Source organism: Musca autumnalis, unplaced genomic scaffold (genome assembly GCF_047663935.1).
Source record: "Musca autumnalis isolate F117 unplaced genomic scaffold, ASM4766393v1 scaffold_4, whole genome shotgun sequence".
In the NCBI taxonomy this organism is placed as follows: Eukaryota; Metazoa; Arthropoda; class Insecta; order Diptera; family Muscidae; genus Musca; species Musca autumnalis.
The window spans coordinates 65790200-65816545 of record NW_027411977.1 but is presented as its reverse complement, the minus strand read 5'-3'; the positions used below and the strand labels follow the sequence as shown (position 1 = coordinate 65816545).

The window sequence follows — 26346 nt, the reverse complement described above, 5'->3', positions numbered from 1 at the left end:
TCTGAACTAAAATGGAATAATTAGTTTCCAGTTAGGTGCAAAAATTGTTCGACCCCAGATACCCCAAATGCCTAGATTAAGTAAAAAAATAATCTAAAAATGTATTCCATCTGCTGGTACCTTTATATTGGGGATATACCAGAACATGGACCTATGTGAAAGAATTTTGGTGCAGTTTCGGGCCCTCTAAAAATTTCAAATGTGAAATTACAGCAAATTCTCTAAAAATTGTAGCTAAAATTCTCAAAATACGGAAATTGTGAGGTACCGTTCATAAGTGCTATATCAAAAAATTAAACTATGTTGGTGAAATGTAAAATTACAGCTAGTTCGGTTAAAATTTGTAGCTAAAATCCTCAAAATACCGAAAATCGGGGGAAAAGTTATATGGGGACTATTCCAACACATGGACCTATATTGATGATTTTTGGTGAAGAATTTTCGGGCCCACTGAGAACATCAAATGTTAAATTACAGTTACATCGGTTAAAAAAAAATTGCAATAATCCCCAAAAAACCCTGAAACGGGAGGTACCGTCGGTATATGGGGGTTATACCCAAACGCGGACTTATCTTGGCAATTTTTATTGGAGAAGCTTTTTGATCATTGGGAACCTCAAATGTCAAATTTCAGCCAATTCGGTAAGAAAATGTAGCTAAAAACCTCAGGATATATTAAATCGGGAGGTACCGGCAATACCAAAGCGTAAACATATCTTGGCAATTTTTAGTGGAAAGGTTTTTCGACCTCTTGAAAATCCAAGCGCCAAATTGGAGGCACTTTGGGCGGAAGATGTCGATAAAAACCTCAAAATACCTTAAATCGGGAGGTACTGTTATATGGGGGCTATAACAAAATGTGCTAATTCGGTCAGAAAATGTATGTAAAAGCTTCAAGATACTTTGCTTTATATGGGGGCTATACCAAAACATCTATAAACCCCACCTTCGAACTTGACCTACCTATGGAAAAAACAGACTCGTTCTATCTCAAGTATTTCGAACGGTAGAGTGATTGCAACAGTCGGACATTTTTCGATCGTCTTAGAATTTTATCCTGATCAGAGATTATTTATCAGGGTTTTTTTTCTGTTGAAGTTATGTATGTGGTAGAACGGCTTGTTTCATGGGATACAGTGAATCGGCCTGTGCAGATATAAAGCTAGACTGTGGAACTCTGCTGCATTAGTTAGCTAGCACTTTTAAGCTCTGTAGGTATGCTGATGATCTCCTCATCAGCATTGAAGTTGAGACTCGTGACGAGCTGGAACGTCGTGGTGAACAGGGTGTTGAGTGGCGAATGACAAGTCGGTACACATGTAGCTTAGGTCATAGGCGTCCTCCCCACATTGATAGTCAAGACATGTACGTGGGTATTACTATGACTGAGATAATGCATTTTCTGCCAGATTGTAATCGTGTTGTGTCCACGGATGCACTGCAGATATCACATGGCACCCTGCCCTTTGATATGGAAGCGAAATGTAGGGCTATTTTGTATAAGTTGAACTGTGCTGTGCATCGTGGTGCTGGTAGGATGTGGACGAACAGTGACAAATGCTCTGTTCCAGAACCTGCAAGAAGCTACTATTTTTTACTACGAAAACATTTTTTCCTTTATGTTATCAGAAAAAAAATAGTAAAAATTAGTGGATTCTTGTAGTTCTGGAACATAGCAAAAGTTATTTATTTGTGACGCTACGTTCGTTGTGCAACGCCCAGTCTTCAGTTTTGGCATTAGTTTTGGAATTCTTACTGAAGTGGCATAACTCTCTGAATGCATTTTTATACGTAAGGAGCCTGTCTAGGACAGATGTATGTGGGTGTGAGATTACCGAGGAACAACCAAAGCCAAAATTAGATTTTTTACAAAAAATGGGTAGTTTTTGAACACTAAACGGTCAAAAACGTTTTGAAAGGAAAATTATCATTTTAAAAGACAAAAGTTTGATGTATTCAATAAGCCCACAAAAACTGTGAAGACTGAACAGCAAATTTCAGTCATTTCGGGTGGATGTTGAGGCCACAACCTTCAAAATATCGAAAATGGGTATCCAATAGTAGCGAAGTCGACGAAGATACCACAGATCCAATCCCAGAAGATGGTATTGAATATATACCACCCGGCCAAGATGATGTAAAGACAGCAATAAACCGACTGAAGAATGATAAGGCAGCAGGAGCTGATGGCCTACCAGCCGAGCTGTTTAAAACCGGAGGCGACACACTGATAAGGTGTATGCATCAGCTGGCAGGAAAAACGCCTACCCGACGATTGGAACCTGAGCATCCTGTGTCCCGTCCATAAGAAAGGAGATAAGACTTTATGCTCCAACTATAGGGGCATAAGTCTTCTCTCTATCGCCTACAAGATAGTGTCAGGGATATTGTGCGAACGTCTAAAGCCTAAAGCCTAAAATAACCTCTCCGAAGAGTTTTTGCAGCAAAAGAGGTTTCAGGCAAGGAGACAGAGTTTCGTGTGATATTTTCAACATCCTGCTAGAAAAGGTTATACGAGAGGCAAACGTCAAAAGAAGTGGCACAATCTACACCAATAGCCACATGTTACTTGCTGATGCTGATGATATAGACATTATGGGACGATCAGTAAAAGACGTAACCGATACATTTATGAAGGTCGAAGGAGAATCTGCTAAAGTGGGTCTGGCGGTAAACGGCGAAAACACCATGCTGATGGTGTTGACGCGCAATGCGTCCATTGGGATCGGACCGGACTGTTGAAGTTGGTTCCTATAATTTTGAGGTAGTAAAAGACTTCGTATACCTCGGCACCGCCGTAAGCACAACAAACGACATCAGTTGTGAAATAAAAAGAAGAATTGTATTGGCCAACACATGCTACTTTGGCTTAAGTAAGCACTTTAAAAACAAAGCCACAACTCGTCAAACAAAAATTACGCTTTACAAAACACTGATACTATTCGTGCTGATGTATGGTTCCGAAGCCTGGGTACTTGCGCAAGCAGATAAGGCAGTGCTTGGCGTGTTTGAGAGAAAAATTCTTCGAAAGATCTACGGACCAATCTGCGTTGACTGTGAATATCGACGTCGTATGAACTACGAGCTGTATCTGCTATACAACGACATCAATATAGTTAAACGTATCGAGATGCAGCGATTGCATTGGCTAGGCCATATCATAAGAATGAGCGATGATGAACCCGCTAAAAAGGCGTATAAATTCGAGCCACATGGCGGTGCACGCAGAATTGGCAGGCCAAAGAATAGATGGCGCAAACAAGTGGATGAAGAGATGACAAGGCGCGGTATTCCAGAAAGAGAAGCACTAAACATAGAGAATTGGAGATCTTTTCTTAGCTCGGTCTATGGAGCAAATGTTCTGTAATGAACCAGCTAAGTAAGTAAGACATAGTGTGACACCAGGACTAGAAACTCAACTTGACCTTCAAATATCTCTATTCTTTGCCATCTATTTCCCCCATACGTCATTTGTTATTACTTTAGTTGTAAGTTCTACTTACTTGTAAAATCTCCTTCCCGATGCTTTCATTTCACAGTACTACTCATACACCAATATGAATAACACAGTATTTAGTCAACTGTACGTTAATTCAACACACACAAGGTAATTAATGAATGGCCACAAAAAGCTGTCTGTTGAGATGGAACACATCAAAGGTACAAACGGTAATGCATTCATGGAAACCATATCTGGCAGCGCCACACTTTTACTCAACAGCTCACATGCCAACACTCTTTACACTGAATGCACATCCTACTATGTATTTCCTTTTGTCAGCATTTTGTTTTAAGTCAGTCACCATGTCTTGGACTCTATGAGTGACATCAAAGCTTAAATAGTCATCATTAACATTTGATTGAATGGTCCTCATTATCGTCAACATTGTTGCGTATCACAACATGCTGATATGAATGCCTGGAATGACAATGTGTTGAAAATCAAGATTGAAAAGGTGGATACAAACAAAAATCGATATTGATTTCAGCGCAGCAGCAACTGTAGAAGGCTTTCAGTGGAATGCTAATGGACAAAATGAAATACTGACAGCCATACAAACTCCATATACAACGGAAATTTGTTATCGTCAATGTTGATTTAATTTAAGCAATGAGCAACTTAAAAGGGAATTTAAATCAAACGTATATTAGATAGTAGTTAATATATTTTAGGGATCAAAGATTGTTTGGAAATTTTGAATTAATATTATGTTTATTAATTTTACCATTTAAAGAATATCCATCCGTTGCCAACATTTTCAATTTGTTTATAAACCTTCTCATAAAGATGTCCGTCCAGTGGCTTTAGTTTCTTAAGTCTTAATAAATCCTCCCTGACACCATTACAAAACAATATTTCTTGTTTTCATTTTGGGAATTTTGCATGGTCTAGACAATTTTGACATTAAACTAAATCAACAAGTCACGTATCTTGTTTTGTTATTTGTGGCTTCTTGGGAGCCTCGTTTGCATGGCTGCCTGTTTGAATGGCTGAATGACTAATTTATCATTTTATAGTCAACACAAAGAATTAAAGTCAGATACACTTAAGGAATAAGGGAAATAGAAAATGGTTTTAAAATGTTTAAATTTTCCACACGAATGAGTATTTAAAGAGACAATACATATACCGTTTTCAAAGACATACGATTTTGTTACTGCAATAATGCGAATTTAATTTTATAACTTATGAATACATGATACAGTTAACCTCCTGGGGATGAAATCAACATTATTTTTTGGATGAAACATAAACATGGGATATATGTCTATCCTCTTTTGCAAAATATATAAAGCAAGAAAAAGTTACTTATATTCAAAACGCTGTTTATATTTTTTATAAATTTTATTTAGCATGAGTTATTAGATGTTGTATTTATATTAAAGAAATTCAAAAATTGTATATGCGAAATAATGCTATTGATGTAGTGAGTGTTTTCCGACAACAAACGAAATCTATTCGTGTTTGGTTTGTTAGTGTGATAGTGGTGGTTATTTATGCTGTTGTGCTTTGTTGATACGGAGACAATGTGTGTAGATACGATGGAAGGGAGGAAAGACAAGAAACAATAAAGCAAACCTACAAAAAATAATGGGCAATATAGGGGAAACTAGAAAATTTATTTTTGTATTTTCATACTTATGCAAAAATAGTATTGTGTACATGAATACAAAAATTTGTCCATTCACTTTAAAAGAGGTGCGTTCAACTTATGGACAAAAATTTTTGAACGGAATTAGTAAAAAAATCATACTTTTGTTTTTTCTGTGTATCCGAAAGAAAATAAACAAGAAATGAACATGAACGGATACACATTGAAAGAAAAAGTTCTATAACATGAATAAAATCTTACTCCGGTCGTATCAAAAAAATGTGTCATTCATTTTTATACCCTCAGCATTTAGGCTACGACCAAAAATGTGCCTCATCGAAATAACTTTTTTAGACCCTATGTATGTTTGGACGAAATTCGAAATTTTGGGTATAGTTATATTTTGTCCAAACTTAACTTAAGTTCGAAGATGGGCCATATCGGTCCACTCCTTCGGGTACCTCCCACACAAAATGCGGATAAAGTGAAGTTTAAGAGCTCCTCTCGGATAGAAAAACATTGCCCGGAGTCGAGTAATTTTTTTCGACCCTGACCCCGACTCCAGCAAAATTGCTCGACTCCGAAACCCATACTTTGCAAATCGTAGAATTTCTAGAAGGCATAGATAAAGTTCGAATATGGACTATATCGTTCCAAGTGCAGTTTGAGATTTTCTCTCGAATCGCTTTGATTGTTTTAAAACAAACTTAGATTCGCCGCCACTCTTACGAAGGTACAGTACGGTGCTCTTGAACCAACTTTAAATGGTTGGAAAGTGCATTGTTCCAATTTGAACTGCTATATCTCAAAAATGGTATAACCTACGAAAATATCATAAATGTCAATCTTGTAGAAAATATTTTTTGATTTTTTTCATCAATGAACATTGCACTTTCAGAATCCGCAAAAACTTCCCAGGTATAAGCACCTTTGATTTAAAATGGGTTCAAGAGCTTCGTGAAAAGTTTTTTTTCAGGAGCAAGTCCATACTCCCACATGGCCTGAAAGTTGTAAAAAAACCCCAATGACACCATATACAGTGGTTGGAGCTTATGATAGACAACCCTCGAACGAATCAACATATTCGGTCCAAAATTTTACATTCGTAATATTTTGTCCAAATTTAATTAAAGTTCGAAGATAGCAAAACTGTTAAAAGCCCTACGGCACCATATTTGGTGGCTGGAGTGCATGATAACTCTCGAACGGAGTTCGGTCCAAAATTTGACATTCTTAATAATAATATATATATTTTGTCCAATCTTAGTTTAAGTTCCAAGATCGCACACTGGTCGAAACCATTGATCTAGCGGCGCGAAAGTCAAAAAATCGAAGTATAAAATTGCGAAATGTTTTCCATTGTATCGATTACAGACACTCTGCTGACTAAAATTTTGTTTTCAATTTTTTGTTGTTGTAAATATTCACTCAGTTATTAACTGTCAAGTGCAAGAAATTTTGATGCATCCGATTTTAACAAAAATTTTCCTAAAAACCTGATTTCATATTTGTTTAATTGTTTAATAAATTCGTAATAAAACTAAACAAAGTTTATTTTTTATTGATAGGGGAGGGTGTAAGTTAGATTTAAAAAAATTGGGGCCTAAAGCTACTTAGTTATGTAGCAATAAATTTTCAAAAATTATATATTTTTTATGTTTTTAGTGAAATATACTTTTGTTGAATGGAGCGTAACTACCAAGGTCCACTGAGGCTCAGTCCAATTTTTTTATACCCTACACCACTATGTGGTAAGGGGTATTATGTGTTAGTGCATTTGTATGTAACATACAAAAGGAAGCGAGATAGACCCATAGTTCCTTCTAGGGATATACATAGAATCACTTTCTGAGTCGATTTATGCATGTCCGTCCGTCCGTCCATCCGTCCGTCCGTCCGTTCGCAACATACAGGTCGCATTTGTTGACCGATTTCGATGAAAATTGGGTATATGGGCTATATCGTTCCAAGTTCTGGTATAGCCCCCATATAACGGTACCTCCCGATTTAAGGTATTTTAAGGATCTTAGCCGCATTTGTTGCCCAAACCAGCTGAAATTTTACATTAGAGGTTCCCAATGGCCACAAAATTGCTCCACTAAAAATTGTCAAGATAGGTCCACGGTTCGGTATAGTCCCCATATAACGATACCTCCCGATTTTAGGGATCTTAGCCACATTTTTTGCTTGAACTAGCTGAAATTTTACATATGTGGTTCCCAGTGGCCACGAAATTTCGCCACTTAAATTGAGCCAAATTATATCGAAATCGGTTCAGATTTGGATATAGCTCCCATATATATGTTCGCCTGATTTCACGTATTTGCTGCACCAAACACGCCATATACGTCCGATTTTGATGAAATTTGGAATGTTTGACTGAATTCGGTCTAGAAATAAGTGTGCCAAATTATATCGAAATCGGTTCAGATTTGGATATAGCACCCATATATATTTTCGGCCGATTTCGTGTATTTTCAGCTCCAAACACGATATATAAGTCCGATTTCAATGATATTTGGAATGTGTGACTGAATTCGGTCTGGAAATAAATGTGCCAAATTATATCAAAATCAGTTAAGATCTGGATATAGCACCGATTTATATTTTACATATTCACAGTGGTGTAGGGTATTATATAGTCGGCCCCGCCCGACTTTGATCCTTTCCTTACTGGTTTACTTCCTTGATTCCGAATAACCACAATATAGCTGCAAATAGCTGCAAATCTTGCTGATAAATGGTGTTGAAAAATAACTTAAATCCCCAAAATACCCAAAATCTGTCGGTACATGCTATGCTTAAAATTTTTGGTGGAGAAGATGTATAACCAACGAGATTCTCCTATGCCAAAATTCAGCTTATTTGGTCTGAAAATGTAGACAAAATCCTAACAATACCGAATATAGGGAGGTACAGTTATAGTGTCCACGATTTTTAGTGGACTGGATACTGGGAACCCCAAATACCAAATTTCACCTAATTTGGAAGGGAAATGTAGTTTTAAACCCCCAAAATACTGACAATCGGGAGATACCTTAAAAGGGGCCTATGCCCAAACGTGCACCTATGTCCACAATTTTTGGTGGAAAGGTTTAGTGATCACTAGAAACCCCAAGTACCAAATTACAACTAATTTGGAAGAAAGGATGGCTTAAATCCTCAAAATACCAAATATCAGGGGGATATACCAAAATATTAGCCGATTTGGTTCATATTTAGCCTATTATTACCCACGGACACAGACTGAGTTTGTGCAAAATTTCAGAAAGATATCTCCATTCGTTTTCAAGTTATTAATTTCGCGCCGCTAGATCAGTGATTTCGACCACAGTGGATCGGTCCAAAATTGTTTTTATGATATTTTTGTAGGTTGTGCACTCTCATAACGGCAAAATGTTCCTCATCGAAATAATGGTTTTAAACCTCAAGTATGTTAAGATGAAATCCATTTCAGACACTTTGGAGTCGATTTAGCAATGTCCGGATTAGCCGATTCGTTCGAAAATTTCGCTTTCTTAATATTTTGTTTAAACTTAGTTTAAGTTCGAAGATGGGTTATACGGTCCACTTCTTCCGGTACCTCTCCCACAAATGTACGAAAATGTTCGGAAAATTTTGTGCGCACAATAACTTTTGAAGGGAGTAACCAATGTGGTCAATACTTTGCACATTGTGAAATTTCTACCAAATATAGATGAGGTTTCAATATGGGTTCAATCGCTCCTCACCTTCGGGCACCTCCCACACAAAATTTCGGAAAAGTTCAGTTTAGGAGCAGCTCGTGAATCACTCTGATTTTTGTTGTAAAAACTTGTATTTACTGCCTCCCATACGACGGTATAAGTTTCATCAGGGGCAAGTCGATACTTCCTGACAAAATAGCATGAATGTTGCAAAAAAAAAAAAAAAAAACTCCTATGACACCATGTGTAATGGTTGGAGCGCAAGGTAGTTCTCGAACGGGTCTACCGATTCGGTCAAAAATTTGGCCTACGTAATATTTTGTCCAAACTTAGTTTAAGTTCGGTCCACTCCTTCAGATACCTCCCCCACAAAAGTTCAAAAATGTTCGAAATAATTGTGCGCTCGATAACTTTTGAAGGAAGTGACCGATTTGGTCCATACTTTACACATCCTAAAATATCTACCAGATATTGATCAGGTTCGAATATGGACTATATTTTTTCACTCTTTTCGATACTTCCCACATAAGATTTCGGTTAAATTCACTTTAAGACCTATTCTCGAATCACTTTGATTTTTGTTGAAGCAACTTGCATTGGCTGCCTCAACTACCACGGTAAAAGTTTTGTCATGGGCAAGTGCATACTTCTTGAAAAAAAAAAACAGCCCGAAAGATGTAAAAAACCCTTATGGCACCATATGTAGTGGTTGGAGAGCACGATAACTCTCGAACTGATCAACCGATTTGGTCCAAAACTTGACCTTCGTCATATTTTGTCTAAACTTAGTTTCAGTTCGAAAATGGGCAGTATCGGTCCTGTACTTCCCCTAAAATTTAAAAATGTCACTAAAATGGTATGCACGATATCCCATGAACGGGGCAACCAATTTGGTCCAAACTTTGGTTCTTCTAATATTTTGTCCCAATTTAGTTTAACTTCTAAAGTCACCCATATCGGTCCTCTCCTTAGGAAAACTCTTCCACAAAAGTTCAAAACATTTGTGTCTAAATGCAAATTTGGTTTCGAAGATCCCTTGGAAATGTATACCCATGCTGTGTATTGTGGTCCTGTTTATGTTTTCCGTGGATAAGTCCATGCTTCCTGGCATACTGGTCCAAAAGTTATACGATGACCCACTGAAATGACTAGTGGGAGCGATATCTATCGAAAAGATGACTCCCAAAATAAGATCAACTTCCATAATGGACTATGTCGGTCTGTTGCTGGAAGTACCTCCTCCGCAACACTTTTGAACTTCATTCCTAAATCACATTTTTGTCGGCAAATCCAAATGTCCAAAAAGGGCAACAAAATTCTGAAAATACCCCAAATATATTCGATCGGTCCGTAGATGAAAGTTTAAATTCACATAGGCTGAGGGTATATCTCTGTCGGCAAAGCCGACTGATACTTTTTTACTTGTTGAGATAAAGAAGTTCAAATTGGGACAACTCATTGACTGTAGAAGACAATGTCATGACTGCAATTTCCCAAATTATACTTGCCTGCACTTCAATATTTCAAAACTGGTAAAACCTAGGAACAAATCATAACCGTCAATCTTTAGCCCCATATCGATAGGACTTTCGGTTTCCAAGCAAAAGCGAGAAAACCTAGAATGAACCTAAAAATGTGAACATTAACAGCGATTTATTTAAAAATGCCACCAGCCTTTTTTTCTTGTTTTTGGATTTTTCTCATCTATGAACGGAATTCCCAAAAGCTTCCCAGATGCAAGCGGTTGCTTGAAGACCGTAAGTCTTAATGAAATGGGACTAGAGAAAATTCTCTACATGATTGGCTTTCGTGATTCGTTCCTAGGTTGTACTATTTTTAAGACATATAAGTTTATATTGGGAAATTGCAGACATTGTTTTATAAGGAGGCGATACAGTCAGTGCATTGTCCCAATTTGAACTTTTATATATAAGAAAATGGTAGAACCTACGAAAATGTCATAAAGGTCAATCTTGTAAAGAATTTGCATAGCTACATATTTACATATTTTCTCTATCTTATTTCGATAGGACTTGCGGTTTCCAAACAAAATCGTGAGAACATAAAAACCCCTAAAAATTTGAACTTTGTTCGCGATTTATTTAAACAGCGCTCCGTAGAATTTTTGTTTTTTGATTTTTTGTCATCTATGAACATTGTAGTTTCAGAATCCGCTAAAATGTCCCAGGTTTAAGCACCTTCCATTTAAAGTTAGTTCAAGAGCACCATGATAGAAATTTAAATTCCCTTTTTGGATATCCTATATTTTTGTCCAAATTTAGTTTTTTTTCGCTTTTCTAGATAGGGTACTCCACAAAAGTTCAACATTTTTGTTTAAGTGCAGTTTAGCATCTGTTCGACAATAGGGAAAATGATATCGATTCTACTCCTTGTGGTCCCGTACCTATATGTCTCCTGACATAGTTTGGTATCTCTTCCGAAATAAGGATTTTGATTATGTAGCCGCTATTGGATATGTCCATAGATGACAGTTTAAATTCACATATCCTGAGGGTATAGTTCTGATATACATATGCTTCCACAACATCCCCGTATGTTCAAGGGAGACTTCGCTCATATCAATGAGTGCAATACGATTCATACTGGCTGAATTATATGGAACCTACTTTTTATCGCCGAGTCCGTACGGCGTGTATTACGACACCACATGTAGAGAAGTTTTTCATTGCTTAAATAACACTGTGCAACATTTTTAAGGTGATCTTGTGCAAACAATTCGAACTGAGGATATTTTGAAAGTATAGACCCAAGCGACCAGAAACCTTAGTTGGGTTTTGTTGTGTCAGATCCAGCTCGGATTTTATGGCCCCATCTATACCTGGGCTATATCTCTGAAACCAATGCGAATCTTCTTCTTACCTCTGAAACAAATTTGTAGATAAGGACAAGAATAAAATATTTGCAGAAATAATGAACTCGAAAAACTAGATTTATTGTCTCAAATTTCAAAATATATGCAAAAATTTCACAATATTTTATACATTTGGCACCGTATCTCCAAAACCGTTAATTTTTTCTTAATATTTTCTTTGGGAAAAATATTCCCTGGAATGTAATACACAACTCTTCAAAACATGTTATTGTTGTAAAATGCCTCTATGCCATTGTTTTCAGTACTTTTTTCAACGACGATTTAATAAAAATGTCAATAATGTAGTGAAATCCGAAATGCGAGAATAAACTGTTGGTGTGAACTGTGTTTGAAATACGTGTTGTAAAATATATGATGCAAAATACCGCTGAAACATTTTAGAGTTTCAGAATGTTGAGAACTTTATTTGGAAGATTTTTGCAAAAGGTTACTTGGTTCAACTTCTAATAGTTTAGCCGATACTGACCAGTAGTGGAATTCTGTAACTCATTTTTCGAGTTACCGACAAATATCGGTAAAATTAAAATGCTTATAATTTCGGTAATTAACGAAATTTTTCGGTAAGTTAACAACCAAAATAAAGCTGTTGCTAAATTCTACCGATAGAAACAGTGCGGTCAACTTTCATTGATACTTTTCATTCATAATTTTGCGTTTTAATGTTACCGATTTTTGTCGGTAACTCAAAAAATGAGTTACAGAATTCCACTACAGAATTTCAGCAATTATGTAAAATTTTCTATATTTTATAGATTTTGATGCCCTAGATGGAGTTTTTCTGATGTGGTTTTTTCAAAAGATAAGTTCTACTAGTTTAGGGCTACAATATTGCTAAAGACAGCAAGGCCAAATTCCTATTCGTTTCTGAGATAAAGGCCTGATAAATGCAAAAAATTTAGATTTAGCCCGGTTTAGATGAGACCATAAAATCCGAACTGGATCTGACAGGACAAAACCCTCTTTTTGTAGTCTAAATATGCACTTTCAAAAAATGCATACTAGAAGTTGTTTGTAATCAAGAAATGTATGCCAGCATAACACTGAGGGAATTTGCCACTGCCGAAAATGTTGATCTTCTGGTCAGGGATTGAACAGCATGCCTTCATAGACGCGCTTACAAATGCACATCATTGGACACATATTAACAAGAATTAACTGGAATTTTGGCATTTCGAATTTTTTGTCGGTTAAAAACATTTCCGCAAGGCTATATTTTTCGGCTATTTCATACTTCCCGAATAAAATTCGGGAAATCCATCAAATTCGTTCGAACTACGACCAAGCTGTTGGCTGGAAGATTAATAGGCAAACATATATGGATAGAAAATATAATGTGGCCTACGTCAATGAATATAGGTAACGACTATGTCACATTTTGAATACATATAAAAATCAACTTTTCCCAGAGGAATGACCTTTTCGGTTTGTGATGATTATGACTTGGCATGTAATGCTTTTCCTCGCTTACTGTTGTGAATTGAACGCGTAGTGTTTCACATTCGAAAAAATTAATTTGGTTCAATACTCCATGGGATAGTTTGGACGCATAATTCAATAAAAAACATAAAAACAGTATACATACTTATGTACATGAAATAAAGATTCTTACATGTTCCCCAAAATGAACAACCAACCTTCTCTGGCAATTAAATTGTAAAATTTTCGTCATACCATCATCATCATCAATCATATTTTGGATTTTGCCCAGCCTGGAAAACAGGTAACACATTCGTCCTTTTTTTAGAAATGTACATCATAATGATAAGCAAGGGACAATACTGATGGTTAGGGCCACAAAATACATCCTCACATACATACTCGTTTACACATAAACACATTTGGGCAATGACCAAAAGTACCGAGACATTTTTAAGCAAGCCAAATGATTGGATTCCTTCAAAAAGAAAAAGAAAAAGAAAAAAAACGGACTAATACTGAAAGTCATTTTGAACACACCTCTACCATAAAATAATCTCAATAGCTATGAATGATGGTATGTGTGTATGTATGATGTATGAAAAAGCTTATAATGGCTAAAAAGCTACGCCCTCACCTGGGCAAGGATAGGCAATAAGACATAAAAGCGAAAACACAAAAACACACACACAAGCACAAACACAGTCATTTTACGATTATAACAAGGCAAAAAAGGACACCACTGGGAATGATGTGACTACAAACAATGACGAATGAATGGATGGATTGTGTAGGAATATCAGCAGAACCCGAGTACATATCAACAACGACTATAATGAAAATAAAAGCAGTTAACAAACGATGTACTTTCTTTGAAATTCCATTTAAGCCATCATTTGTCTTGTCTACGGTATGTCATTCGAAATGACAAACTATGCGTTCTAAATCCATTTTCAAGTCTAATGCACTCAAACCTGTTTAGTTGGCTGTCATTGAAGGAAGCTCTTAGCCGCCCCCACAATGGTCATGATGTGGTGTTTGGATTTTTCTGTTGTAGTAAAGGTACTGTTGTCAACAGCCCTAAATGAATGATTGGAGTTGTAATTCAGGAGTAAGACTTTTTTTGTTTCCAATAATATGGCCTAGGTTAGTAGATTGTGGGCAGCGATACATTGTATTGCAATGAATATAATATGTACATTGACTGTCGATCGTCCTAGAATTGTTACTCGTCGAAATTTTACATTGAAATCTCAGTTTTCATATGAGGAAGACTTTCGCCCAGAAATTGAGGCTTTCAGATATGGACAGATCACCATTATGTTTGCCAAAAATTATTTTTAGCAGATTTTCAGAATTTTGTGAATACTTTTGGAAGTACCTGCCGAGAAATATATTGGCCTTTTAGATTTTTTGAGACATTTATCTTGACAATTATGGACCCTTGAGCGAGACAGTCGTGGGTTTAGTGTTTATGTGAAATTTAGAATCATTACTTCGAATTTTAATCGATTCAAAGTTGTAATGTCTCGTTACTTAGCTCGTTTACACAGTACCATTCGTAAAGTAAAGAATATTTTTATAGACACTATACGAAGAAGAGAGTGGTTCTCTAGACCTCTTCCAAAGGAAAGGTTGTTTCTATAGACCCTTTCCAAAGGAAAGAGTGTTTTTACTGTACTAAGGAAAGAGAACTTCTTAAGACCATTTCCAAAGGAAAGAGACCTTCTTAAGACCATTTCCAAAGGAAAGGGTGCTTCTTTAGACCCTTTCCAAATTAAAACGTACTTCTATAGACCCTTTTCCAAAGGTCCAAACGAAGAGGTGTTTCTACAGACCCTTTCTAAAGGAAAGGATATTTCTATAGATCCTTTCTAATTGAATGGATATTTCCAAAGGAAATGGTGCTCCTATATATCCTCTTCTAAAAGAAAGGATGCTTCTATTGACCCTTTTCCAAAGAAAAGGATGTTTCTATAGACCCTTTCCCAAAGAAAAGAGTACTTCTATAGACACTTTTCCAAAGGAAAATGTGCTTCTATATACCCTTACAAAAGGAAAGGATATTTCTACAGACCCTTTCTAAAGGAAGGGATATTTCTATAGATCCTTCCTAATTGAAAGGTTATTTCCACAGACCCGTTTTCAAAGAAAAGGGTGCTTCTATAGACCCTTTTTCCAAAGAAAACGGTGCTTCTATAGACCCTTTTCCAAAAAAAAAGGAGCGTCCTTAGACCCATTTCCAAAGAAAAGGAACCATTTTCTATAGAAAATTTACTTATATTTCTACAAAGGGTGCTTCTAATTGAAAGGATATTTCTATAAATCCTTTTTCAAAGGATAGGGTGTTCCTATATATCCTCTTTCAAAGGAAAGGATGTTTCTACACACTTTTCCAAACAATTTCCTTTTTTTCAGAGAAAAGGAAAGGGTTCTTCTATAGACCCTTTCCAAAGGAAAACCTTTCTCCAAAGGAAAGGATGCTTCTAGACCCTTTTTCAAAGAAAAGGGTGCTTCTATAGACCCTTCCAAAGGAAAGGGTGCTTCCATAGACCCTTTTCCAAAGGAAAACCTTTCTCCAAAGGAAAAGTGCTTCTACAAACCCTTCTCCAAAGAAAAAGGCCCTTTCTAATCGAAAGGATATTTCTATAGACCCTATTCCAATAGAAAGGGTGCTTCTATAGATCTTTTCCAAAGGAAAGGGTGCTTCTATAGATCTTTTCCAAAGAAAAGGGTGCTTCTTTAGACCCTTTCCCAAAGGAAAGGGTGCTTCTATAGTCCCTTTCCAAAGGAAAGGGTGCTTCTGTAGTCCCTTCCAAAGGAAAGGGTGCTTCTATAGTCCTTTCCAAAGGAAAGGGTGCTTCTATAGTCCTTTCCAAAGGAAATGGTGCTTCTATAGTCCCTTTCCAAAGGAAAGGTGCTTCTATAGTCCCTTTCCAAAGGAAAGGGTGCTTCTATAGTCCCTTTCCAAGGAAAGGGTGCTTCTATAGTCCCTTTCCAAAGGAAAGGGTGCTTCTATAGTCCCTTTCCAAAGGAAAGGGTGCTTCTATAGTCCCTTTCCAAAGGAAAGGGTGCTTCTATAGTCCCTTTCCAAAGGAAAGGGTGCTTCTATAGTCCCTTTCCAAAGGAAAGGGTGCTTCTATAGTCCCTTTCCAAAGGAAAGGGTGCTTCTATAGTCCCTTTCCAAAGGAAAGGGTGCTTCTATAGTCCCTTTCCAAAGGAAAGGGTGCTTCTATAGTCCCTTTCCAAAGGAAAGGGTGCTTCTATAGTCCCTTTCCAAAGGAAAGGGTGCTTCTATAGTCCCTTTCCAAAGGAAAGGGTGCTTCTATAGTCCCTTTCCAAAGGAAAGGGTGCTTCTATAGTCCCTTTCCAAAGGAAAGGGTGCTTCTATAGTCCTTTCCAAAGGAAAGGGTGCTTCTATAGTCCCTTTCCAAAGGAAAGGGTGCTTCTATAGTCCCTCCTTTTCCAAAGGAAAGGTATGCTTGTCCCTTTCCAAAGGAAAGGGTGCTTCTATAGTCCCTTTCCAAAGGAAAGGGTGCTTCTGTAGTCCCTTTCCAAAGGAAAGGTGCTTCTATAGTCCCTTTCCAAAGGAAAGGGTGCTTCTATAGTCCCTTTCCAAAGGAAAGGGTGCTTCTATAGTCCCTTTCCAAAGGAAAGGGTGCTTCTATAGTCCCTTTCCAAAGGAAAGGGTGCTTCTATAGTCCCTTTCCAAAGGAAAGGGTGCTTCTATAGTCCCTTTCCAAAGGAAAGGGTGCTTCTATAGTCCCTTTCCAAAGGAAAGGGTGCTTCTATAGTCCCTTTCCAAAGGAAAGGGTGCTTCTATAGTCCCTTTCCAAAGGAAAGGGTGCTTCTATAGTCCCTTTCCAAAGGAAATGGTGCTTCTATAGTCCCTTTCCAAAGGAAAGGGTGCTTCTATAGTCCCTTTCCAAAGGAAAGGGTGCTTCTATAGTCCCTTTCCAAAGGAAAGGGTGCTTCTGTAGTCCCTTTCCAAAGGAAAGGGTGCTTCTATAGTCCCTTTCCCAAAGGAAAGGGTGCTTCTATAGTCCCTTTCCAAAGGAAAGGGTGCTTCTATAGTCCCTTTCCAAAGGAAAGGGTGCTTCTATAGTCCCTTTCCAAGGAAAGGGTGCTTCTATAGTCCCTTTCCAAAGGAAAGGGTGCTTCTATAGTCCCTTTCCAAAGGAAAGGGTGCTTCTATAGTCCCTTTCCAAAGGAAAGGGTGCTTCTATAGTCCCTTTTCCAAAAAAGGGTGCTTCTATAGTCCTTTTCCAAAAAAGGGTGCTTTTATAGACCTCTTCCAAAAAAGGGTGGTTCTACAGACCCTCTTCCAAAAAAGGGTGGTTCTACAGACCCTCTTCCAAAAAAGGATGCTTCTATAGACCCTCTTCCAAAAAAGGTTGCTTCTATAGACCCTCTTCCAAAAAAGGGTGCTTCTACAGACCCTCTTCCAAAAAAGGATGCTTCTATAGACATTTTCCAAAGAAAAGGGAGCTTATTTAGACCCTTTTTCAAAGAAAAGGAACCCTTTTCTATAGAAAATGTACTTATATTTCTATAGACCCTTTCTAATTGAAAGGATATTTCTATAAATCCTTTTTGAAAGGATAGGGTGCTCCTATATATCCTCTTTCAAAGGAAAGGATGCTTCTATACACTATTCCAAACAATTTCCTTTTTGTCAGAGAAAAGAAAGGGTTCTTCCATAGACCCTTTTCCAAAGGAAAACCTTTCTCCAAAGGAAAGGATGCTTCTAGACCTTTTTTTAAAGAAAAGGGTGCTTCTATAGACCCTTCCAAAGGAAAGGGTGCTTCCATAGACCCATTTTCCAAAGGAAAACCCTTTTTCCAAAGAAGGGTGCTTCTACAATCCCTTCTCCAAAGAAAAAAAGGCCCTTTCTAATCGAAAGGATATTTCTATAGACCCTATTCGAAAAGAAAGGGTGCTTCTGAAGATCTTTTCAAAGGAAAGGGTGCTTCTTTAGATCCTTTCCAAAGGAAAGGGTGCATCTACAGACCGTTATCCAAAAGAAAAGGTGCTTTTATAGAACCTTTCTAAAGGAAAGGATATTTCTATAGACCTCCTCTAAATGGAAAGGTGTTTCTATAGATAATTTTTCAAAGGTTGTGGTCAAAGGTCAATCACATACATTTATTTTGTCTGCGTAGTGATTAACTGATATTGATGTGAAAGTTTTGGTGGTATATTGATCCGCTTTATTTGGTGCAAAATATCTAATCATAGGGAACCTTCACCTAGGTCTGAGGACTGCTGTCCTCGGTTAATTCTTCAACCTTGTCCAGGCTCTTAGATATCTCCGCTGTTTTGTCGTCTACTTCCGTGGCAAGGTCGTAAAAGGCCCCTTCGTCGCCGTGATTTTGTTGTAGCCCTCCGAAGCTACCTATATTTTGTTACACATATACACAGAAAAAAATATTTCAAGAATTTTTACATATTTACTTTCGTGATGTAGTTTTTTAATACTGTACAGGTACCTCACAAAGGATACACTTACGTTTCTTATTTCCATTCGAAAGCCACTATTTTTTCAAAAATATGTAAGATTTTCATGAGATACAAAACACTTTCCTATTTTTTCCTATATTCCACTATTTGCTCTCATATGTCTTCTCTTGGTTGGTAAAAGAAGTTCATGAAATGCAGAAATTTCAACCTTGGCAAGACTTTATGAACACTATTCCTGAAATGCAGTAATTATTTTTTATACCCTCAGCATTTATGTTAACGAGGGTATATACACTTTCATACGGGCAAAATGTGCCTCATCGAAATAATGGTTTTAGACCCCAAGTATGTTTGGACGAAATGTGTTTCAGACAATTTGGAGTCGATTGAGCAATGTCCGTCCGTCTGTCTGTCTGGCTGGCTGGAGCGCACGATAACTCTCGAACGGATGAACCGATTCGGTTCAAATTTTGGCTTTCGTAATATTTTGCCCAAACTTAGTTTAAGTTCGAAGATGAGCTATATCGGTCCACTCCTTCCGGTACCTCCCCCACAAAAGTTCGAAAATGTTCGGAAAATTTGTGCGCACGATAACTCTTGAAGGGAGTAACCGATTTGGTCCATACTTTGCCTATCGTGGAGCGTGTACCAGACTTAGATCAGGTTTTAATATGGACTCAATCGGTCCACTCCGTCGGGTACCTCCCACACAAAAATTTGGAAAAATTCAGTTTAGGACCATCTCTCGAATCGCTTTGGTTTTTGCTTTAGCAACTTGTATTCACTGCCCTCCATACGACGGTATAAGTTTCATCAGGGGCAAGTCCACACTTCCTGAGAAAATAGCCTGAAAGTTGCAAAAAAAAAACCCTATGACACCGTGTGTGGAGGTTGGAGGGCAAAATAACTCTCGAACAGGTCTGCCGATTCGGTCCAAAGTTTGGCCTTAGTAATATTTTGTCCAAACATAGTTCGAAGATAAGCCATATCGGTCCACTCCTTCAGGTACCTCCCCCACAAAAGTTCAAAAATGTTCGGAAAAATTGTGCGTACGATAACTCTAACTCTTGAAGAGAGTGGCCGAATTGTACCATACTTTACACATCCTAATATATCTACCAGATATAGATCAGGTTCAAATATGGACTATATTTGTCCACTCCATCCGGTACCTCCCACACAAAATTTCGGATACATGTTCACTTTAAGACCTGCTTTCGAATCACTTTCATTTTTGTTGAAGCAACTTGCATTCGCTGCCTCAATTGCGATGGTAAAAGCTTTTTTAGGGGCAAGTCCATACTTCTTGAGCAAACATCCCTGAAGTTGTAAAAAACCCTATGGTACCATATGTAGTGGCTGGAGATCCATTTTTTTAGTATCTCCTCCGCAAAACTTTTGATCTTTAATCCTGATCAACATTTTTGTCAGTTCAAACGCCCAAAATTTTTAAAACTCCCTAAATACATGCGTTTTTTTGTGAAAAAATTGTTTCAATATATACAGGCTGAGGGTATATCTCTGTCGGCGAAGCCGACTGATACTTTTTTACTTGTTTCTGTGTAGGTTGCCTCCATGGTGGCCTTTGGTAATTTATATTCTCCACCCTCGTTAGGTCATTTAAATTATCACTTCAATATGCTGGCTTGTTCATCACTTTTACAGTCGCGTACTGTATATACCCATTTACGGCTTGTTTTATGTTTTGTCGACGCAACATCCCAGAAGCCCTTAAGTTGTTGTTGTTTCCCAGCAAAATTTGAAGGAATGATGACGTGATTTCATGGCATATTTTGCATTGATTCAAAGCAAGTCGTGAAAGATCCGATCTTTTCATTAGCATTTAAACCCATGCAAACGAAGTCGTGAAAGATCCGATCTTTTCATCAGCATTTGAATCATTTGTACAGATCACTACAAACAAACAAGTCGATTTGTACATTCCTACAAGTAGCGACACCAAAAAAAAAATTGTATACATTTCCAAAATTTTTGTTATAAAATTACAAATTAAATGTAGGTTCACGAACTAGAAATTCTTAAAGGAGTGTTGTTGGAGTCCATGTCGAAATCTGAACTGGTGATGAGAAGATAATAGAAAAGCTTTTGTAAGATGAAACAAAATCAGTGGCTGAGAGTGGACGAATTAAACTCTGTTGCGGTGCAGCGGCGGTGATTAAATTGAAATTTTGGATGAAAACTTTATGCTGATAAATTAGTTCTAGTTATTTCATGAATTAGTTTGAATTAATAAAGAGTTTGGGTTGTCATGAAAATCATATTTCAATACAGAATTTTCCATTTTCCAAACAAGACATGAAATGTCATGCCAAAGGGTTGGTGAAAATGACATGTCATAGCATTGGTCAAAATTACATGCTTAGGATCCGACAATGACTGTCATCTTATGGTGGTCACGCTCATATAAAATTCATAAAAAGATGACATGCCAGCACCCATGATTCAATAGCATCCTTGGCATCGAACATTTTGCTGGGTTGTTGTTAGGCAACGGCCTATGTTATTGCTACTTGTTTATCCAGAATCGATGCTCCAATTGCTCAATCATGCGTGCTGTTGCTAGTTACCAATCAAAGTTTATTTTTGCCGATTTTGATTAACGCTTATTTTAAAAATAAATTGAGTTTGATTTGTATTTCTTTTTATTTCAGGTGATTTTATTCCAAAAATGGTAAGTAAATTGTTGGTCGAAACTGAAAGTATATTGTTAAAGTTCGTACTTAAGCTAAATATATAATCCTGTACTCTAATATAAACGACTCAAGTCTTGCTGTACAGGAGATATACAAATAAATGAAAAATAAAAAAACTACTGTATTGTTATAAAAATGTAAGCAAAGGCTATGGTCGGGAAGGGGTCGACTATATGATAATCTAAACCACTACCCATCGTCTTTAAGCCTTTTTGCGGATCAGGAATTTCTTTTAGGGAAGTGGAAAATAATTCCAAATTACATCAGATTAACTGATTCTAAATGATTAAATATAGAAAACTAAAACAAGTGATTTAGGAAACAAGTAAAACAGGTTAAGTTCGGCCGAACTTTTTATTTTCTCCGCCATAAAATAGTCTTAATTAAAATTGAACAATTAGTCTTCTTTCACAATTTTAGGTGGAAAAATTGTTCAACCATGGATACCCCAAATGCCTAAATTATCTAATATATTCTCAACAAGTGAGAAAAGGCTATAGTCGGTACGGGACCGACTATGTGATACCCTACACCACTACCTCTGTGCATAATCTTTTCACTCGAAAACATTTCTTTTCGGGAGATACGAAAGTTTTCACCTATCTGGCTTTTATACCAAATGACTTAAGGCGAACTGAGCCAAAATAATTAATATTAAATTTTATATTTGACTACTATAGACATCACCAACATCAGTATGCTTCTATCTCTGTGAGAAAACTTCGTGATAATCCGATTAAAATTCCGACCTGTAGTGTAATTGCAGAAAAAGTGGAAAAAAGGATGCATTACCGACTAATGCGATATCTCTATTATTTGACCACCTACGCCAACCTACTTTGCATAATTTTAAAGATGGGATTTTCTACTTTCTTAGACAGGCTTTGCTTTTAGAAAGTCCCCAACCGAAGCTGTGATATTCGTCATTATTAATAAAATCGCAAAAAATAAAAAGTTTTGTTCTTTTAGCGGCTATTGCGATATATTCGTTGTTTGATCACCTACAATAACCTACTTTACATCATTAGAAAGGCAATATTTTCTACTTTCATGGCCAGGTTCTGCGTTTTGGTATACCCCATATAGAAACTGAGATATTCGCTTTGGAAAAAACGTTGTCTTTTTATCCAAATAAGTTTTTTGCCCATTACGACCCCTAAATATTATCCGACCATCACCAAAATCAATTGGCTTCTTCATCTGTGAGACCCCCAACCGTTGTTCGCCTCCTCGTGGTGCATCCTGGGTAACGCTAAATGAACTACAGCGAATTGGAAGCCAAAGAATCAAGTTTTATTCAATATCAACCGAAGAGGACCTCCGTGCTCAAGAAGGAAAAATACACAGAGTTTACAAGAAATGTCGAATAAAACCCAACAAATTGATAAATAAAAATAAAAGAAAAAAACTGTCCGATTCTCAGGTGAACATTGTATTGATATCTAGCCAAGATAATTACATATACATGAGCAAAAAAAAAAAAAAAGATTAAAAGGAACCAGAAAACACCTAAGCACACATAATTGAACAAATAGCAAAATCAAATAAAGCAGTAGGACCGCAGGTCCGAAGGCACCAGCATTGCTAAGTCAGACTACCTGTCCCGCATACTGGCAGATGAAAAAATTGACGTTGTCCTAATACAGGAAACCCACACATCATCCCAGCAAATATTAGACAACAGAGGCCACATCCCCGGCTATAAACTTTTAGCAGCTATCAACCACCCAAAATACGGCATCGCGACGTACATTCATAACAACATTAGCGGCGCTGAGGTTATCCAATGTATAGACGAAGGTGATATATCCCTAATCACAACACGAATTCAAGGTCTGCATATCACTAATATATACAAACCTCCTGCTATATTTTGGTCTGATAATGTACTTCCCATTTATCCCCACCCAGCTATATATTGTGGAGATTTTAACAGCCACCATAGCCTCTGGAGGTACGTCAACGAAGACGTAAATGGTGAACAACTATCCCAATGGGCCGAAATGAACGATTTGCACCTGCTATTCGACGCAAAAAATCCCGGTAGTTTTCACTCGCCGAGATGGAACCGCGATTACAATCCTGACTTATGTTTTGTATCCTGCGTTAACGGCACACCGCTTCATGCATCACGACATATACTCCCCAACTTCCCACAAAGTCAACACCGGCCAGCTATAATAAATATCGGTGTTACAATACCAGCCATACGGTCCAACCCAAAGCCAAGATGGAACTTCAGGAAAGCCGACTGGTCGAAATACACAACAAAACTTGATTGTGACATCAGATTCATCCCTCCAACTGCAAGGAATTTCGATCGACTCACCGGACTTATCATCGCAACAGCAAAAAAGTGTATCCCCCGTGGTTACCGAAAAGATTTCATCCCTTGCTTGAACGAAGAAAGTGAACGCCTTCTGGAAGAGTTCCGTTCCACACAAAGCCCAGAAGTTGCAGATGAATTAATAAAAAGCCTTGACGAAGCTAGATAATCGGAGTGGGTCAACACCGCCAACAGTATGAACTTCAAGCACTCCAGTCGCAAAGCTTGGAGTCTCCTACGAAAGCTTGGAGCTGCTAACCCTCCTCCATCTTCAAAACCATCCGTGAATGCAAATGCCATCGCTTCACATATAATAAAACTATCTAAAGCCGATCAAGACAAACCATTTTCACGCAAAATCAACCTCGAAGTCAAACAACTACGCAACAGCACAACCCCAAACGATCTCTATTCACATCCTTTCCCTACATCTGAAATCGACCATGCTCTCTCAAAAATGAAACCAGGAACAGCCGCCGGCGTCGACTGCATCTACCCTGAATTTATTCTACACAGCGGCCCACGTACGAAAGCATGGCTCGCAAGATTTTACACAGACATTCTGCACTCTGGCTACCTCCCCCGCTCCTTTAAAAGATCAAAAGTAATCGCGCTTTTGAAACCAGGTAAAGATCCAGCGGAAGCATCGAGTTATCGGCCCATTGCTCTTCTTTCGGCGTGCTTGAAGCTTTTCGAGCGTCTAATTTTATGCCGCATTGAAAATGAAATTGACATATTCATCGCCAACGAACAAGCAGGTTTCCGCAAGGGCCGAAGTTGCACCGACCAAGTACTGGCACTCACGAACTACATCGAGAATGGTTTCGACAGGATGCAGAAAACCGGAGTGTCTTTCTTTGATCTAACGGCAGCCTACGACACAGTCTGGAAGAATGGCCTGTTACTAAAACTAAACAAAATAATCCCCTGCAGTATGATGTGCAACATTATACAGGCTATGCTCAGCGACAGACTTTTTACCGTCCACTTAAACGACAGCTCCAGCAGAACCAAAAAACTCAATAACGGCCTTCCCCAGGGTTGGGTCCTTGCCCCAACCCTGTTTAATCTTTACATCCATGAAACAGCTTCCCGTAAATTCAATTATGCAGACGATATGGCAATCGCAACTCAAAACACGAACTTCAACATCTTAGAGAAGGTTCTGGAATCAGATTTGTCTGTAATATCATCCTAATGCCACAAATGGAGACTAAAACCTAGCCTCTCAAAACGGAAGTCTGCTGTTTCCATCTCTCTCACGCCGAAGCAGACAGGAAACTTTTAATAAATGTTAACGGTGCCACCCTCTGTCACAACTTCAATCCGAAATACCTTGGTATAATTCTTGACAGAACCCTATCTTTCAAACAGCACCTAGAAAAATCGGTCCAAAAACTGAAGACAAGAAACAATTTAATCCAGAAACTCGCTGGAACAACTTGGGGAGCATCGGCCAGCTGCCTTCGTACGTCTGCTCTGGCTCTGGTGTATCCGACTGCTGAATATGGTTCTCCGATCTGGCTGAATAGCCCTCACGTAAGACGCATCGACACACAATTGAACACCTCCATGAGAATCATAACTGGAACATTAAAGGCCACACCGACAGATTGGTTACCAATGTTAGCTTATATCCAACCCCCCTCTTTAAGAAGCAGACAATCTCTGCTCCAAGAGTATACAAAAATAGTGGCAAAACTCAGTATCCCTCTTAATCAAGACTTATCGATAAACTAATCATCGAGACTAAGGTCAAGAAAACCACCATTGCTGTTAGCTAAGCAACTCCATATCGAGAATTATAATATAAAACAAGAATGGTCGATGCGGTGGAATGATTGCGCCCGCAGCAGTCCTCTATTTAATCCTGATAACCGGACAACAGAATTCAACCTTCCCAGAAAAACATGGTGCAACCTAAACCGTTTACGTACTTCCACAGCCAGAACATCAGAGTCTCTAACAAGGTGGGGCCTTTCCGATGACGCTAGCTGTGTATGTGGTGCCCCTTCCCAGACTATAGAACACATTATCCACACCTGCCCTATGCTTTCATTCCCAGGACGCATTGAGGAGATCCAATCCCTTACACCAGAGGCAATATCCTGGCTCAATTCAATAAATCTTTAAAATCTATATATCTGCTAAAAAAAAATTATATAATATATAATTTGTACCAAACTCTGTACCTATCTTCGAAATATCCATACTCTAAATAAAATAAATAAATAGTCAAGCTTTGCTTTTGGAAAGTCCCCAACCAAAGCTCTGATATTCGTCATTATAATTAAAATAGCAAAAATGAAAACTTGGGTCTTTTTGCGACTATTGTGATATCTTTGTTGTTTGATAACCTACGAGAACCTACTTAACATCATTAGATAGGTGATATTTTTTAATTTCATTGTCAGGTTTTGCTTTTGGTATACCCCCTATAGAAGCTGAGATATTCGCTTTGGCAAAAAACCGTTTTCTTTTTATCCAAATAAGTTTTTTGGCCATTCCGACTCCTAAGTATAATCCGACCATCACCAAAATTAATAGGCTTATTCCCCTCCGGGACCCCCATCAACATCCAATCAAAATTGCGACCGATCAAAATTGTAGCGTGATTACAAGGTTTATATGGACGAACGGATCGACTCAGCTCGTCGATACATTCATTTTGGTATATGTATATAAGTATGGATCTACGACCATTATTTCGGCCAAAACCAACTTATAATTCACTCCCCACATAGTGGTATAGGGTATA

The 26346-nt window shown here is 37.8% G+C and overlaps 1 protein-coding gene across 2 annotated transcripts in view; it reads left to right on the top strand.

Moving 5' to 3' along the window:
• Positions 1-26346, top strand: part of unc-13-4A (BAI1 associated protein 3) — a 595010-nt gene that overhangs the window by 355688 nt on the left and 212976 nt on the right. For both annotated transcript variants that reach the window (XM_073987488.1, XM_073987489.1), the window contains one exon: positions 21221-21240. The gene's annotated coding sequence lies outside the window, so the exon portion shown is untranslated. The remainder of the gene's footprint in view (positions 1-21220; positions 21241-26346) is intronic.